Consider the following 12,258-nt stretch of genomic DNA (forward strand, 5'->3'; position numbering starts at 1 on the left):
CTCAAAATGAATGGATGATATTAATTTGGTAAAAGTCCTCATTTGACCAATTTGAGTTTTGATCCATTCCACTCCCTCTTCATCTCATTCCCTTTCTTCACTCATTTATTTCATTTGGCTAATGATATCTCAAAGTCCTAAGGCTAGTTGATTGAAAAATTAACATGAGTATGGATGAGATTAGGCCACACCTTTTGCATATTCTTTTTGTGTGTGGTATGTTTCTGTAACACCCCAAAATTTGCCCTCCTCATTCATGCATTCATTTAGCATTTCATATCACATTGCATCATGACAATCAGAGTTAGCTCCAAGAAGCTTGAACATCATCCAGGACACTTTGTGGGCTCTATTCAGACGATCGGTCGACACAAGGAAAAAACTTGAGGTACTACCAATAGGGCCAGATGGGGCCTATTCACCGTACAAATCGCCAAGATGGAAGAAGCAAGAATCTGCTGCTGAGCTGTCATGCTCGCTAGGCGAGCATATGCTTCGCCTAGCGAAGAGTACTGTCATGTTCGCTAGGCGAGCAGATCCTTCGCTAGGCGAAGGGCGCGTATTTCAGAAAATATCAGAAAGATTTTGGGCTTGAGCTGTCCTCATTCAAAGCCCACAAGCTTCGAAATTTGGCCTATAAATACCAGAGTGGCCAATGAAATAAAACCGGAGACCTGAACACTGGCTGAACAGAAAAGACCATAGACTGGAGAAAGAGACCTAGGAACTACTCTGCAGCAACCTTCAGGCAGCTCTGAGAAGTTCACTCCGCCTCACACAAACCCTAGTACTATTTTGCAGATCCAGCCGTACCATTCAATCCTAATCAGTCTCTCTCATCAGGTATGCCTTTGTTCCTATTACTTTACGCCTTGAATTTGAATATTATGAATGTATGAGGTGATATCAGGTTTTGCCCACGGGTTTATATTTGTGTATGAATATGTGTAATAATACCTTGAATGTTTTAATCGTTTTCGTTTATGAGATGGATACCACAGGGTTTCGGATCATAGAGATCGAACTGTTATCAAGGAGGAATCCAAAACCCGCAGGCCTTCGCTAGCCGCTTCGCTAGGCGAGCCTGTAGCGAAGCTTCGCTAGGCGAAGCAGTCGCGAACGTGACAGTATTTGCTTTTTGTTCTGTTTTGTTCTAACCTGTCTTGTGTTTCCATGGCATTGTTTTCTCTTGTTTTCATCCTGTTACTCTAACCCTTTTGTCGAGTTTTTTTGAGGGCTCACATACTCTTACAGGGATGCCATCCGGAGGTTTATTCCGATTCCCCGTACTGACTGAATTTTTTGATGATCTAGCTGGAGAGATTTCAGGGTTGCTTATCCCTTTAAGTGTTGTAGCTTCAGATCTTCATCCGCGTGGTATTTTTCCCCTTTTCCCCTTTCCCTTTAAGATACATGTTTTGTGTAATGTGGTTGTTCCCCATAGGATGCGAGGCTTCGTATAGTCTCCCATTTTGCATGCCAAATAAGGTAGCGCGGTTCCTTCGCCTAGGACTACCTTTTTGCCCTTGAGCATCCCAAACCCTAAAACCCAAAGCAACACGTCAACTCCTTCTACTACAGGCGAGTAAGTCTCCAAGGATCGAGCATCCGGTAGATTGTGTAGTAACGTTGTTCGCCCTAAACCCAATCCATAACCCCGTAGTTAGCCGAACTATGTTTTGCTCTGATTCTCAGGCCAGATGAGATACGTAGGCATAAGACGTGATGTCTTAGCGAGCACACATCCCCCCAACCCATAGGTCAACCGAGCTACGAAGACTCTGATTCTCATATTCAGATGAGATACGTATGCAGTGGATGCGACATCCGTGCGAGTCATTTCTCTTAACCTTTTTTAGTAAATAACACATTAGATAAACCCACACCCTTTAGACAAAAACCACAAAGGTGGATCCCGTAGAGTACTGCGGATGCGTAGGGGTGCTAATACCTTCCCTTCGCATAACCGACTCCCGAACCCAAGATTTGGTTGCGAGACCCCGTCTTGTCCTTTCCTTTTTCAGGTTTACTTCGAGCGTTTCCTTTCCCTCCTTTGGGATGAATAACGCACGGTGGCGACTCTTCTGTCTTTTTCTTTCGCCGGTTGTTTTTTTTTGCGCACTGTATTTTTTAGGTTGCGACAGCTGGCGACTCTGCTGGGGATACTAAGAAGTTGACCTCTTGCTGGTCCATCTTCCCTAAGCGAGTCCCTCCTAGCTTGTGTGATTTCTTGTTTATTGGGTGTTCATGCTTTTGTACCTTTATTAGCTTACCTGCTTGCATGTATCTGTTGTATATGTTGGATCTGTTTGTTTGTTTGTTGGGATGGGGTGTTCTGTGAGAGATAAGCCCATTACCCAGGCTTGAGTGTACACACAGGTTTTAGAGTGGATAATCATGAGGCTTGCGTGGCGTGTTGCTACGTTAAGTCGTTCGTGAAGAACCACACCCAGACGAGGTTTCTTTTGGATATATTATGTCCTACGGATGTTCCGTAATGACATGATGTTCCTCTAGAAATTGTCGACTTTGGTGACCATTTCCTAAGAACTCAGTCGAGGCCTCTCCTCCGAGACGTGATTATGTTAGCTCTGGTGGGCGCATTCTCGTTGCTCAATCCGAGGACCCCGAGACTGAGAACTTGCTTTAGGATGTCCTGTTGAGGGGAGTCAGTGGAGGTCTTTTATCCCGTAATAATGCCAAACCTTCAGTGGTAAACGTATTATTCACGACTGAAGGGCTGAAGTTGACGAACTTCTGTTCTTAAAACCTACCAGTGAGGGGCGGGCTAAATTCAGGAAACCTTAACCTCCAACCAACCCGGTTTTCTGGAACAGAGCTTTGATCTTGTATTATATTCCTCAGTGAGTTTCTCTCCAGGCAGTGCAACCTGACAGATGTTCAAGCGGATCCATCAATTCTGATTGACATGCCTTTGCATTGCATAACATCATCTGCATATTTGCATCCAACATCTCATGCTTATTCATTTGCAGGGTATTCCCTTTCAAAACGGGGGTGCCTCAAAACTGAATAAGTAGTGCATCGCATACCATGCATACTAACCCTTGTCTGTTTTGCAGGTGTCACCGCAGTGTCTAATGTTTGTTCCCTGTATCAGGCAGTTATTGGTCCCAAGCGAGTCCACAGATACCCGACAAAGGAAAATCGTCCACAGCTAGCGATGGACCAAGTACAGAAAGAGCTGGCTGATATGCGTGAAAGGATGGATCAGTTCATGACATTGATGACTGGTATGGCAGAAGGCCGGGAAAAGCTGAGGGAATTGGTTGAGCAACCGAGGCCTGATCCGGAGGTGGAGATACTAAATGCTGAGGGAAACCCTGGTAACCCTGGGAACGCTGATAACCCTGTGAACGCGGGTAACGCAAATGCTGATGGAAACCCGGGTAATGTTGGCAACACAGGGAATGTTGGAAATGGTATTGGCGGAAGGTACAATGTGAATCAAGGAATTCGGATTAACGGGCGCCCCGTTACTGAAGATTATCAGTATGATCAATTTTCTTTGCACGATGAGGCCCTCGAGACCACTCGCCGTATGGATGAGCTTGCTCAGAAGCTCAAATCTTTGGAGTCTCAAAATTCCTTAGGCTTTGATGTCACAAATCTTGGTCTGGTTCAGGGAGTAAGGATTCCTCACAAGTTCAAACCCCCTACTTTTGAGAAATACAACGGGGCTTCTTGCCCACGCACTCATCTCCAATCTTATTTGGGAAGGTTGGGAGCTCACACGGAAGATGAAAAGCTGTGGATGTACTATTTTGAAGACAGTCTAACTGGAGCTTCTCGTGAATGGTATTCTCATTTGTCTCGTACTACCATCAAGAGCTGGAAAGACTTGGCAGAGGCTTTTATCAAGCAATATCAATACAACTTGGACATGGCTCCAAATCGGACCTTGTTGCAAGGTATGTCTCAGACTGCCAAAGAAACCTTTAGAGAGTATGCTCAGCGTTGGAGACAAATTGTTGCGTCCGTCCAACCCCCTATGTCTGAAAGGGAGATGGCAGACATGTTCATGAACACTCTTCAAGGCAATTATATTGAGAGATTGGCTGCTTGCCCGTCAATCAGCTTTGCAGAGATAGTAATTGCTGGAGAAAGAATCGAGAGTCTATTGAAGATGGGCCGAATTCAAGACAATAGTGCTTCCAACTCATCAGGTCCCAAGAGACCGTTTGCTGGTAACAGTCAGCGAAGAAAAGAAGGCGAGGCAAGCGTTGTGTATGCCAGCAGAGGCAGGAGTAACGGACGCCCTAATTATTATCAAGATCAAGTGGCCGCAGTCACTAGTCCAACACCTGTTCCTCAACCGCAATATCATCCGCAACAACAACCCAGGTACAACAATCAACAACAAGGAGGTAATCCGGGTCAGCAGAGACACTATCAACAACGTCCAAGGCAGACGGACCGGGTCATCGAGCCAATCCCAATGCCTTATTCAGTATTACTTCCCAAGCTGATTGACATGAATCTGGTTACGTTGAGAACTCTGGCCCCACCAATCGATCCCAATAATTTGCCTAGGGGTTATGATGTCAACGCCCGATGTGCTTTTCACTCTAACGCACCTGGCCATACTATAGATAACTGCAAGGCTCTCCAGTTAAAGGTACAAGATTTGAGAGATGCCCAAGCTATCAATTTTGCTCCGGTGCCTAATATTATCCAGAACCCGATGCCAGCCCACGGCGGGCAGGAGATTAATGCTGTTGAAGTAGTTAAAGCAGGTAATGCCCAAGGCTGGGGCAAATTTGTGGAGCCAGTCATCAAAGAAGACAAGTTTGGATTGGGGTATGATCCGGGATCTCAGAAGAATGAAACCGGTACTCTCTCCAGCGGGGGTTTAGTTTCTCCCCACATCGTCAATGATGCAGATGAAGACAAGGCTGACAGCGACTGTGACTTAGATAGCTGGATTCGCCCGTGTGTCCCGGGAGAAAAGCTCGACAATTGGTCGTCTGAAAAAACCGTCCGGGTTACTCTACTGAAAGAGTGATTTTTTATTGTTTTCCTTTATTACATGCATAATAAAGTCTTACACTTTGCCCAAGGTGTAACGGCTCATTTATAGGGCCATCCATTTAGATACATTTCGCAATTATTTTTATCATCAATAAAGGACGGCTTTTTGCAAACAATTTTGTGTTCTCTTTCTTTCAGTTTTTTTCTATTTTTACAAAAAAAATGGCAATGTTTCTTTTTTCATTTTTTCTTTCTTTCCAAAAAAAAATCTCCCATTCTAAGGTAAAGCATGATCCTCCATCATGCAGAGCCAACCACTCGGATCTCACTGTTAACGACATTGTTATGGCCAAGTATGACTTCGACAATCCTATCTATCAAGCCGAAGAAGGGGCTGAGGAAGATTGTGAATTGCCTGAAGGGTTAGCCAGATTGTTGAAACAGGAGGACCGAGCTATTACACCTTATCAGGAGGTGGTTGAGACCATCAACGTTGGTGCCGCAGACGGCAAGAAAGAGATCAAGATCGGGGCAAGTCTACAGGCCGAGACGAAAGACCGTTGATCATGTACTTGACTGTGTTAGAAAGGTCAATGGGTTGTGTGCTCGGTCAGCATGACGAGTCAGGTCGAAAAGAGCATGCAATATACTACCTTAGCAAAAGTTTACCGACTGTGAACAAAGATACTCATTGCTCGAGAAAACTTGCCGCGCTTTGGCATGGGTTGCTCGCCGACTAAGACAGTATATGTTGACTCACACGACTCTATTGATATCAAAAATGGATCCAGTCAAGTATATTTTTGAAAAGTCAACACTTACCGGAAAGATTACTAGGTGACAAATGATACTGACAGAGTATGACATCAAATACACTTCACAAAAAGCCATCAAAGGAAGTGTCTTGTCAGACTATCGTGCCGAGCAACCGATTGATGATTACCAACCTATGAGGTTTGACTTTCCTGATGAGGACATCATGTTTCTCAAATCGAAAGATTGAGAGGAACCACTCCCGGAGGAGGGGCCTAACCCTGAATCCAAATGGATTATGATGTTTGATGGGGCGGTCCACGTCAATGGTCGCGGAGTTGGTATAGTGTTGATCACACCGGAAGGGGGTTGATATGCCATTTTGTGCCAGAATAACTTTTCCCTGCACCAACAATGAAGCCGGACGAAGCAGAATGGGTCCGTTCTCGATACAATCAGCTAAGCCTAGTTGAGGAAAAGAGACTAGCAGCTATATGCCGTGGCCAACTATATCGGAGACGGATGAAGAAAGCATTTGGTCAGAAAATGCGCCCTCGGGGGTATCAAGTCGGTGAATTGGTACTCAAAATATTTCTTCCTCCCAACACAGATCACAGGGGCAAATGGACACCGAACTATGAGGGTCCGTACGTGGTTAAAAGGATTTTCTATGGCGGAGCTTTGATGCTAACAACCATGGATGGCGAAGGATTCCCGACCCCTGTCAACTCAAACGCAGTTAAAAAATACTTCGCATAAAATAGACCCGCTGGACAGTAAAAAGAATAGTCCAGGCAAAAAAGGGGCATCCCGACGAACCAAAAAAACGAGAATAAATAGGTTCGGGCAAAAATTAGGGATATAAAAAAAGAGTACACCCGGTGAGTCGAAAACCCAAAAGGGCGGCTCAGGCAAAAATGGGTATCCCGATGGATTGAAAACCCGAAAAGGGGGCGATCCAAGCAAAAGTTAGGGAATAAGCGAATGACTGTGATCTGAGTTCATCAGTGTTATATCACCGTTTCATTCAATCCGGCGATCTTCGAAGGCTAAAGATCGACCAATCATCCACTTCAGAAAGCAACATGAGCAGAGCGTCTTAAGGACATACGAGCCATAGCAGAGTCGAAACTCGGTGGGACCCCGTATCCCATTGCCATTAAGATAGTTCTCTTTTTATAGCGATCACCTCTTTTCAGGGATCAGCTTCCTAATACCCTCGCCTATTCCTTGCACAAATTTTCTCCCCAGTAAGAGTCGAATAATTCAGTTAAAGAGCCTCTTTATTTTTCATTTATCAGTTTGTTTGCAAAAATGTCCGAATTTTTGATAAAACATATTGCATATGAACATAATGGTGGCTTTTGCAGATGATTTGCAGAGGAAAACATTTAAAATTGCTTTGAATGTGCTTAATCCCGGACGGTGAATTCAAACCGAGTAATTCCCCCGAGGCATACGTGTATTTTTGGTTGTAGGTCACAGGAACCGGATGCCAAGTCATGAATCCTCATCCCCAAGCGGTTGACAAAGTCTCTCCACAGCAGAGCATGTTCCCCAACAGAGTTGACAATATCCAGATTGTCTATCCCCAGTAGAGTTGACAGTGTCAGACTGTATCTTCCTAGCAACAGCGGAGTGGTTGCATAACCAACAGATGAGAGGGTGGTGTTCCCAGTGTTCATCTCATCCCCAGCAGATTATTTTTAACAGATTTGTTAATCCCCAGCTTGAGGGCGATTAGCAAATTCATATCCCCAGCAAAGGTCGTTTCCTACGACATTTCCCCAGGAAGTGTTTTCCCCACAGACTCTCCTCACAGAGCCTCGCCGAACAAAGTTTCCATAGTTGATACTCCCCCCACAAGGTCAACTTTTCAAGCAGCCAATTTATTTTTGGTGGCTCATTGGTCCCGGCAGACAGATCATTCCCCACAGAGCATTCAAGGATTGATACAGCGATCTGTTCCCTACCGGAGTTTGCTTCCCCAAGCAGATTTTTTTTTACACCATGCATAACATTTGCATTTGCATGCATATCATATCAAGCATACACATAAGCTGATAAACAGGTTCTTCCAAGCAGACTGAAGAATTACGTTACAACCAAGGTCATGAGATCCAGCCAGAGGATCAAGCGTGAGTGATCCAGCCTGAGGGTCACTTCGAAGATTCAGCCTGAGAATCGTTTTCCAGTGATCCATCCTGAGGGTCATTTTGAAGATTCAGCCTGAGAATCGTTTTCTAGTGATCCAGCCTGAGGGTCATTTCGAAGATTCAGCCTGAGAATCGTGTCCCAATGATCCAGCCTGAGGGTCATTTCGAAGATTCAGCCTGAGAATCGTGTTCCAGTAAGCCAGCCTAAGGCTCAATTTGAAGATTCCCCAGTGAAGTCACCTACAAGCTTTATTTCCCCAGCAAGCCCAAGTCTAATTGAGGAGTCGTTACAACATGTTCTAGCCCGAAGAATATGTACGAAGCCCAAAAGCGGAATATTCAAGAGGGTCAACCAGCGCATGCCTCAGATGCGGGATCCTAATGATGGGAATTTATCATCAAATCAACCCAGATCTAGCCAGAAGATCGAAGTAGATTCAGCCAGAGAATCGAAGCAAAGAAGATCTAGCCAGAAGATCGAAAATCGCAACAATTCAGATCTAGCCAGAAGATCGAAGTAGATTCAGTCAGAGAATCAAAGGAAATAGATTCAGCCAGAGAATCGAAACGAAGAAGATCTAGCCAGAAGATCGAAGAAGATCTAGCCAGAAGATCGAAGAAGATCTAGCCAGAAGATCGAAGAAGATCTAGCCAGAAGATCAAAATGTATCCAGCCCAAGGATCAAAATTAATATCCAACCTGAGGACTAAATTGAGTATAGATTCAGCCAGAGAATCAAAACTCCAGATTAAGTCAGAAGACTGATTCAGATTCAGCCAGAGGACCGGAAGAAGAATAAACAGCACGGTGTATTTCCGCGTTTTTGTGGTGTTCTCGGAGCGTAAATTTTCGGTTTGTCTTTGGTATTCAATCACAGCTCACCCCATTTGTCAAACAAGCTGTTCGCTTTCATCCTACTCGGGTTAGCTGATGATTGAATAGGGGAAGCTGTAACACCCCAAAATTTGCCCTCCTCATTCATGCATTCATTTAGCATTTCATATCACATTGCATCATGACAATCAGAGTTAGCTCCAAGAAGCTTGAACATCATCCAGGACACTTTGTGGGCTCTATTCAGACGATCGGTCGACACAAGGAAAAAACTTGAGGTACTACCAACAGGGCCAGATGGGGCCTATTCACCGTACAAATCGCCAAGATGGAAGAAGCAAGAATCTGCTGCTGAGCTGTCATGCTTGCTAGGCGAGCATATGCTTCGCCTAGCGAAGAGTACTGTCATGTTCGCTAGGCGAGCAGATCCTTCGCTAGGCGAAGGGCGCGTATTTCAGAAAATATCAGAAAGATTTTGGGCTTGAGCTGTCCTCATTCAAAGCCCACAAGCTGCGAAATTTGGCCTATAAATACCAGAGTGGCCAATGAAATAAAACCGGAGACCTGAACACTGGCTGAACAGAAAAGACCATAGACTGGAGAAAGAGACCTAGGAACTACTCTGCAGCAACCTTCAGGCAGCTCTGAGAAGTTCACTCCGCCTCACACAAACCCTAGTACTATTTTGCAGATCCAGCCGTACCATTTAATCCTAATCAGTCTCTCTCATCAGGTATGCCTTTGTTCCTATTACTTTACGCCTTGAATTTGAATATTATGAATGTATGAGGTGATATCAGGTTTTGCCCACGGGTTTATATTTGTGTATGAATATGTGTAACAATACCTTGAATGTTTTAATCGTTTTCGTTTATGAGATGGATACCACAGGGTTTTGGATCATAGAGATCGAACTGTTATCAAGGAGGAATCCAAAACCCGCAGGCCTTCGCTAGCCGCTTCGCTAGGTGAGCCTGTAGCGAAGCTTCGCTAAGCCTTCGCTATGCGAAGCAGTCGCGAACGTGACAGTATTTGCTTTTTGTTCTGTTTTGTTCTAACCTGTCTTGTGTTTCCATGGCATTGTTTTCTCTTGTTTTCATCCTGTTACTCTAACCCTTTTGTCGAGTTTTTGTGAGGGCTCACATACTCTTGCAGGGATGCCATCCGGAGGTTTATTCCGATTCCCCGTACTGACTGAATTTTTTGATGATCTAGCTGGAGAGATTTCAGGGTTGCTTATCCCTTTAAGTGTTGTAGCTTCGGATCTTCATCCGCGTGGTATTTTTCCCCTTTTCCCCTTTCCCTTTAAGATACATGTTTTGTGTAATGTGGTTGTTCCCCATAGGATGCGAGGCTTCGTATAGTCTCCCATTTTGCATGCCAAATAAGGTAGCGCGGTTCCTTCACCTAGGACTACCTTTTTGCCCTTGAGCATCCCAAACCCTAAAACCCAAAGCAACACGTCAACTCCTTCTACTACAGGCGAGTAAGTCTCCAAGGGTCAAGCATCCGGTAGATTGTGTAGTAACGTTGTTCGCCCTAAACCCAATCCATAACCCCGTAGTTAGCCGAACTACGTTTTGCTCTGATTCTCAGGCCAGATGAGATACGTAGGCATAAGACGTGATGTCTTAGCGAGCACACATCCCCCCAACCCATAGGTCAACCGAGCTACGAAGATTCTGATTCTCATATTCAGATGAGATACGTATGCAGTGGATGCGACATCCGTGCGAGTCATTTCTCTTAACCTTTTTTAGTAAATAACACATTAGATAAACCCACACCCTTTAGACAAAAACCACAAAGGTGGATCCCGTAGAGTACTACGGATGCGTAGGGGTGCTAATACCTTCCCTTCGCATAACCGACTCCCGAACCCAAGATTTGGTTGCGAGACCCCGTCTTGTCCTTTCCTTTTTCAGGTTTACTTCGAGCGTTTCCTTTCCCTCCTTTGGGATGAATAACGCACGGTGGCGACTCTTCTGTCTTTTTCTTTCGCCGGTTGTTTTTTTTTGCGCACTGTATTTTTCAGGTTGCGACAGTTTCATGAGCATAGTTCATAATATTATGTCTCTAACATGCATTAACACCAAAATTTTATTGCGCGACCTCAAATAGTTGTGACTTCTACATAAGTCCAATTACGATTACTTAACATAGCGCTAAATTTGTGACATAAAAGGCATAGCATTCTAGTTAGTGAGATTGTAAGTCTCCTCTCTTTCATGGTATTGTATGGAAACTTGTCCTTTTTTCCTTCCTTTGGAAGATGTCTTGGCTCAAGGATCCATGCTTGTGATAAGTGGGTTGAGTGTTCTCCAAAGAATGACTTAAAAATGAAAAGCAAAAACAAAACAATACTAACTTCTAACCTATTGACTACTAAATTTTAATTTCAAGCCCTTTACTTTAATGTCATTTAATTCTAGCTTTTATACATTTGCCATTGTTCATATCATTCTAATTGTTTATGTTAATGCAGTTTTCACTTTGCCCACTTGGACACTATTATGTGATATATTTTGTTTGTGTATACTTTGCTTGTTTATGTGGTCTTTGACCATTAATGTACATAATAACAACAAAAACCCTAAAAAAGTTTTGTGTGGACTGTTGGCTTGATCTTGGACAGATGGACTTAGAATTTAGGCAACATTCCTATGCTAAAGGACTTGGCCAATGCCAACTTATTAAGAAACCAAGTGCTTGCAATTTGAAACTTCATCTGATACATCATTCAAGATCTCTCTGAGTTCATCTGCAACATGATCATTGTGAAGTTGTTATTTTGAACATGTGACTTGTGAAATTCATCTGTTACATGGACTATCTTGAAGAAGATCATGGAATGGATAAGCTTGGATGTGGCCATATTTATTTAATGTCTTGCTCTTCAAGGTAATATAATTGTGCATTTGTGTGTTGCTTGATTCTAAAAGTCCAAGGGAATTTTGGGTTTCTATTGACATTCTTGTCTATTGGATTGCTACCCATTTGGTCAGATCTTTTCAACTCTAAACTTTTAATTTTTGTACATAGGATAGTCTCTTCATCTTCTCCCCATTTATTTAATTTCAAAATCTCTCCCTCCTTTTTCAAAATCTTCTTTGATTGAACTTATTTTGTTCTAAACTTTGACCACTTTTGCAAAAAAGATTGAAACTTTGGCCTTATGCCATTGCATTTTCAAACTTTGTTTCTTAAATCATACTTGTAATTAAACTTAACTATACCTGACTTAAACTTTCAATAAGCCAAAAAGAACTAACTCATTCAAACCATTTTTAGGCCTTTGTGCCTTTCAAACTTAATTTTTGTTAAAAGTAATGCATCCACTTTGAAATTTGTATCACGAACTACAAGGTTTTGATCCCTCATTTTTATGTTGGTACGCAGGCACAAGACCGAAGGTCTTATCAAACATAAAAATATAATTAATGAATTCTTTTCTCATCCCCCCATTCTATTTATTTGTAAACATCACTTTGTACCAAATACATATGCACACAAAAAGGGCTC

Source organism: Lathyrus oleraceus, chromosome 7, assembly GCF_024323335.1.
Source record: "Lathyrus oleraceus cultivar Zhongwan6 chromosome 7, CAAS_Psat_ZW6_1.0, whole genome shotgun sequence".
Classification (NCBI taxonomy): Eukaryota; Viridiplantae; Streptophyta; class Magnoliopsida; order Fabales; family Fabaceae; genus Lathyrus; species Lathyrus oleraceus.